The sequence below is a fragment of the Lycium ferocissimum genome, chromosome 4 (assembly GCF_029784015.1).
Source record: "Lycium ferocissimum isolate CSIRO_LF1 chromosome 4, AGI_CSIRO_Lferr_CH_V1, whole genome shotgun sequence".
Taxonomy (NCBI): Eukaryota; Viridiplantae; Streptophyta; class Magnoliopsida; order Solanales; family Solanaceae; genus Lycium; species Lycium ferocissimum.
This window is the reverse complement of record NC_081345.1, coordinates 45,280,024-45,286,493: the sequence shown is the minus strand read 5'-3', so window position 1 is coordinate 45,286,493 and position 6,470 is coordinate 45,280,024. Positions and strand designations below refer to the sequence as shown.

Here is a 6,470-nt window from a genome sequence, read left to right as displayed (position 1 = left end):
TCCAAAATTTGTTGAACATTTTGTTGTTTTAACATATATATCTATGTTGCATATCGAAAGTTGATAGTGAGTTCTGTTGAACCTGTTGAAGATAGGCTTCATCTGCCTCTATGCTAGTACTTCCTCCGTTCACTTTTACTTATCCACTTTTGACTTTTCACGTTGTTTAAGAAATAATAAATAAAGTGTGTATTTTACCATGATGTCCATATTAATTGGTATATAATGTTATTGTTTTGAAAAATGATTTGAAATGAGTAATTAATGTTAAGGGTAAAATAGGAAAAAAGAATTTGTCTTATATTGATATGTGAAAAATGACAAGTAAAAATAAAAATCTATTTTAAGAATAGTGGACACGTAAAAGTGAACAAGGGAGTATCATGTAACCATTCGGCAAAATTTAACTAGTTGATTTAACATATCCTTTGGATTTCAATATATTTATTTGCAACTAACGCCGTAGTAAGCCCTAGTTAGAGTAAAGAGAGTGAAAACAATTTACTATTAGGCTTCTTGTTCTTTTCTCTACGATATGATCTTTTACCTCAGTTTTTTTTTTTTTTTTTTTTTCATAACGTTTCGCCGTAAAATTATCATGTCTAAAATTAATACTTTGTTGTTTTTTGAAAAAAATATGATGCAGGGTTTATGGATGGGCTTGATATGTGGTCTAGCTTGCCAAGCTTCTGGCTTATTGCTACTGACATTGTGGATCAGATGGGAAAAAGCAGAGGTATAAACACAGAGAAATCTAGAAAATGAACTTCTAGCTTAAGCATGACTTCATAAGAATCACTTTCTTATTGGGGACACTAGTTATTATTATTAATTATGTGCATGGTCTTTTCTTTTTAGATTTCAGCATGTGGTATTACTTTACTTTACTTTGCTTTTTCACTTTACTTACTTTACTAGTATTACTTTACTTTAACTTTATTACTTTACTATTACTACTACTCTCTTATGGGGAGTTACCTTGCAGCACTCCGTCAACATGCCGTTTAGGCAAAAATGATTGGACAACTTCCTCTGATTATGTGGGCCCCACCTAAACATGTGTGCTTGCATTAGGGTTATTTTTGAAATTACAGGTTTATCTTGCTGAGCTGTATTGCAGCGTTTTGTTGTAGGGACTTAGTGGTCGTTTAGTAGATAGTCAAAATTATCCCGGAATTATAATTTCGGGACTAATTTATCTCATCTCTTGAGGTTATTTTATACCATCTTTTAGATGGTATAAAATAATTCCGGGATAAGTGGGATAAGAAGAGATATCTCATCTTTTAAGTTGGGATAAATTTATACCTTCTATTAAATATGATATAAAAAATTAATGTTTGGATATCTCAGCTTATACCATGCACCAAACAACCCCTTAACGTTTTTCTGACTGAAAAATCAGGGATTTTTCGTGTTATTTCCATTGCACCCTTATACTGTTGATTGACTAGCAAGCTTTTTTCTAAAGTTTCATTTTGTTCCTACTTTTGCACTTTTTTACAATAAATACATCTGTACATTTTTGTAAATCCAACAAAAGTTTGAGCCTTCTTTCAATTCCCAAAAGGCACAATAGCTGCTGATGTCACATGAAAGTGATGGCTGCTCAGACAAATTCACACTGCTTTCAATTTTCTTCTACTTAACGTGGACTTCCTCTTCATATGGAGTAGTATCTAACAAAAAAGGCTCCTTTCTAAAGAAAAATTAAAATACATCTAACTTTACCATATTCATTTGTAAAATCTTAAATAAAAATAATAGTAAAGTCCTTTTTTGAGTTAACAAGAGAAGCTCATTTTTGTATATTAAAATTCATCTTTACATTAAAGTTGATCTAATTTCAATTTTTTTCCACCTACAGGAAATTTCAAGGCAATAAGTCAAAAGTAAAAGAATTTAAACTATACATTATCTCTGACCTAAACAATTATGAACTATAGTATAATTGCATATTGAAGTGTTGATATTTGGAATAACCATATCTCCAAAAGATAAAATTGTTCCAAATAACACTCAAGTCATGCAATGCATTGAGGAAGTTGTTCCAAATAACGCTCCAATTCATGTAATAATGCATTATTGTTGTCTTGATTTTTTTGTTTTTTCTTTAACCATTTCTCCAAAGTGTTAAAAGTTATAATAATATTTAGCATAGTGTTATTGGAGCACGGGCTATTTTTTTACTAGTACTACCATATAAGAGAGAGTTTCAGGTGGTTCCCGTTGTCCTGATTGCCGACTAAAAGGGCAATCTGGGATTTTGTATATTTAAGGCAAAGGCTGCTATTTTACAACCAGCTTAGAATGGAGGACATCACATATTATTTGACCAAAAAACACAATAACTTTCCTTTCATCAACTGCGCCAAACCTTCGAGGTTTGTGCCAGGCAGAGACATAATTGTTCTTACTTTTTCTCAGTGTCTAGCTTATCTGAGGGGTAGCAATCTGACGTGGCAGTTAAAAATTATTTCTTACTGTTATTTTCCATGTCATCCCATCTTTGTCTTCACCTTGCTTACAAATAAAGAGCATTATGTTTTCCATTCACAAATTGCTTCCTTTTCACATGCAAAATAAACTTACACGTAGGGATATCCTAAACATTACAATTCCACAAGAAAGTGACGGACAGAATTTAAAATCTTTCGTCCCTTTTCTTTAGTTTAATTGTTAGCTGTACTTCTACTCTTCCCATAACTCTAATCAGGTTTCAGGACTTTTGAAACCTCAAATGGTCTGATGTCAAGTATAAAACATCGTTAAATAAATAACTCTGATTTTCGAAATAGTAAAAAAGCCACATAAATTAAAGTTAATATTTTGCTATTTACTGTAGAATTCTATACGAAGTAAGATATCTTCGGAAGTGTCTCTTATGGTTAAGCCATTAAACAACTTTGATGTTTAATTTAAGAATTAAAAGAATGGTCATTTATTTTAATTGATTATAAAAATATATTTTAATAGTCATTTCTACATATCTCACAACCCACAATATACCATTGTCAATTATTATTAATTTAATAAAGTTGTTGTTAGCCTACTTAGTATATTCAGCTCCTAATGGCTTCACGGAATGCTCTGTGGTACACAATCAAACATGTTTAATAGGATCTTAAAATTATGGGTTGGCACTCTATTATAATGATTTTTGGATTACAGATTATTCTTTATATTTATTTAGTAAGTTTCTAACACATATATAGAATTTGAGTAAATATTATTAAATTCGGATGAACTCATAAATTATTTATTGCATCTATCCATGTTGAAAATAAAAGGGAAGAAAAAATTATCTCGAGCTTAAAATCAAAATAGTAAGTAATAAATTCAGTAGGCGTTTGGCCATAGAAACCCAAAACAATTTCACTTTTTTTGGAATTTTTGAAATTGGCGTTGGAGTTGGAGTTGCTTTTGGCCATAGCTTTTGCAAATAATATTTGGTTGTTGAAATGTATTTTTCCTAAAAAACATGAAATATGATTTATACCCCCAATTTCTAAAACTAACAAAACCACCCAAAGCAATTAATAAACATAACCAGTGCGAGAAATATAGCAATTATCCTTGAGATCAGCTTATGGAGTGCTCAAAACTAATGGTTTCTTTCCATCAAAAGGCTGCAATTGGGAGGCTTACTGGTGTGCACAAAAAATATAGTATATCTAAATATGATTTTGTTACAAAATTCCCACCTGTTTCTTTTCTTTTAGAGGCTTTTTAGCACATGACGTTCAATGTTGTTGGAGTGAAGACAACATAAGTTGCCTCTGACCAGTGGAAAAAGTTGTATGACTTTTAGGGTAAAAATGAGCAACATAAAAACTTTTGGCTAAAAATTGAAAGAAAAAAAATAAAAGTAAAGGCCCAAGACTGAAAATGGAAAATTGAAACAAATGAAAAACAAGGTTTTGGTTGTTTTCCAAATTTAAAAAACAGTATTTGAAATTTTTATGACCAAACACCATAAAGTGAAAGAATATTTCGGAAAAAGTGAATAATTATCATGGCCAAATGGGTCCTTAGTTTTTTGTGTAAGCTTGAGCACGGGCACCTCACCACTAGTCGTCTAATAAGTTCAAGTCCAAACTTTTTCTAAAAAAATAATGAATAAATTTTGTGTGTTCCGTCGTTACTGGATGAATGTATTGGGTCAAGTTGAAATAATTACTACTTCCTAAAGAAGATATATGTTGGTCGAATTTCTGTAAAACTTCTACAAAGTATTATTTTCATTTAATAATAACTTCCTAACATATGCGGTGGTGAGATGGAGATCGTAATTTTTTAACTAAGTTGTGAAATATTTGCAACCATAACCGACACTGCTCATATTCACTTTTAAATTATGTTGCTGAAATATCTAAAAACAAGGAAGTAGTTAGGCTGAATATTCGGTCGAACATTTCCTTGTTGCATTGAGTTTTATCTTCAACACTATATATATATACACACACACATATATAATGGTAAACTAAAAAAAATTAACCAAGTGAGGAATATAATAGCAACTCAATTGATTGTGTACTGCTATAGCTATAACGCTAACTAAAGTGGAAAATAGTACTTTCAAAAGAATCATTTCTTTCTCCCTATATTTAAAGAATCATTTCTTTCTCCCTATATTTAAAGTTTGATTATTCATCTTTGTAAGTTTAGACGATATACAATCAATTTTGGCCTCAATAAACAATTCACTGTATGATGATTCTCATCGTTCACTCACAAAAATTTATACTTTATTTTTTCATGTATAACTCATTATTTATTTGCTTATAATTTTTTTTAATAATATTAATATCATTTTACAGTACCTTATACTACAAGACTTGGTATACATGTATAACGGAAATGCCGAAAAATTAGTTTATTGAAAAAAACTTTTATTAGATCCTAAAGGTGGTCCAAGTCCAGCCTATCTGACATGGACTAGGTTAGGCCCATAATCCAGCTTGTATCTAGTCCACTAGGCTGATAGACAGCTCCAAAATACGGGCAATTCGTTGCTCGTTTTGTGAGCTTGATCATACCCCCCCAAAATATCGGGGGACTATACAACCGGAGGAGGTGGTTGACCATGAAAGGCTCGTTCATGTTAGTTGTAAAATAACAGAGGAGTACAATGATCCTCTAAAACGAGGGGTGGATCTGACCGAGACAGATCTCGTACCTCTTCCAAAAGTCCACGACCACCGGGTCGAGTGGACCAAATGTGAAGGGGTATGTATAAACACTCAGATACCCCTCCACATGGGTCGTTATGGCTTCTGCGTGCTCGGGAATAATGACCTCCATGTCTTTCCAACTGCAGTCCTCCTTGATCTGCTCTAGTTTATTCCGGGAATCGTGCATATGTAGTCTGATATTTCAGTACCCTGATCCCCTTGCTGAGAAGGCCTCTCGACCTTGAAATTTCTAGTCGTTACGTAGTCAGATGGGACAAAATCTGACAACTTCGGTTCCCATTTTGGAGCCAAAGAAGTCTCACCAATTTTTGGTTTCGAAGACTTAGTCATTGTTCTGGAACTAGCAAGATTTGAAGGTTTGGTATGAATGTTATGAATGTTTGAAGGTCTGGGAAGATTTGTTGATGATATGACGTTGGATATATGAATTTATGGACGTATGAATGTATAAAGGTATGCGCATTCAAAGGCACGATGGTAAAATTTTGAGAGTAAAAATTCTGAAAGTAAAAAATGAAAGGAAAAATTTGGCTTTTATAGAGAGAGGCCGAGACGGTTGACATTCCGTAACCGACTTCTCACCCAATCGGGTCATGACGCGTGGCTGGTGTCAGAGCAACGTGACGGATGGGACTCTGATCTTATCCATTCATATGAAGCTTACAGGGGAAGGAATCGGACCTATTTCCACTTCCTGCCGCTTCAAGCTACCTACACACTCGTATACGGATGAGGTCAAAGCCAAAGCTGCCCTCGATTCCCAGTTATGTTATTAAAAAAAAATCTGTGGGTTGAAGGCCCCATAGTCGAGATTTCAACATGACGAAGGATAAGCATCGATATTGATTCAACCGAGATCGGGTATTGTTGAGTAAACCCAGTGTCGATCATAGCCAATTGTGGTTCGAACGGGCCAAAAACGTCGAGATGGAACGAGAAGCAGATGAATATGAGGGTCGATAGCAAGACATTTTGATTTTCCCCATGTCACTTCAAAATTTACTGGTTGAAATAACCGTGAATCCAACATTACAAAAGCATAAACGAGGGTAAAAAGTTCAAACGGAAGATAGAAGTCGAATGCATTTAATAAAGCCCGGTATAAGGCCGGTCAACGAAGTTCTACTAATTTATTTCATATAATGAATTCCCGATTTTCTCAGGTACATCAGTCCAACAAAAGGAAAAAAGTCCTAACTTATGGCCCTAAACTAGGACAAAAGAGATTCCCAAACAGGTATAGTGGGCCAAAGGTTGAGAACTTCGGCCTATACC

At 33.5% G+C, this 6,470-nt stretch overlaps 1 long non-coding RNA gene across 1 annotated transcript; it reads left to right on the top strand.

The window, feature by feature from the left end:
- Positions 1 to 3: 3 nt before the first annotated feature.
- On the top strand, positions 4 to 864 carry LOC132053261 (uncharacterized). The gene is made up of 2 exons (XR_009414102.1): positions 4 to 70; positions 380 to 864. It is a non-coding gene; the product is annotated as an uncharacterized LOC132053261 (long non-coding RNA).
- The last annotated feature ends 5,606 nt before the right edge of the window (positions 865 to 6,470 follow it).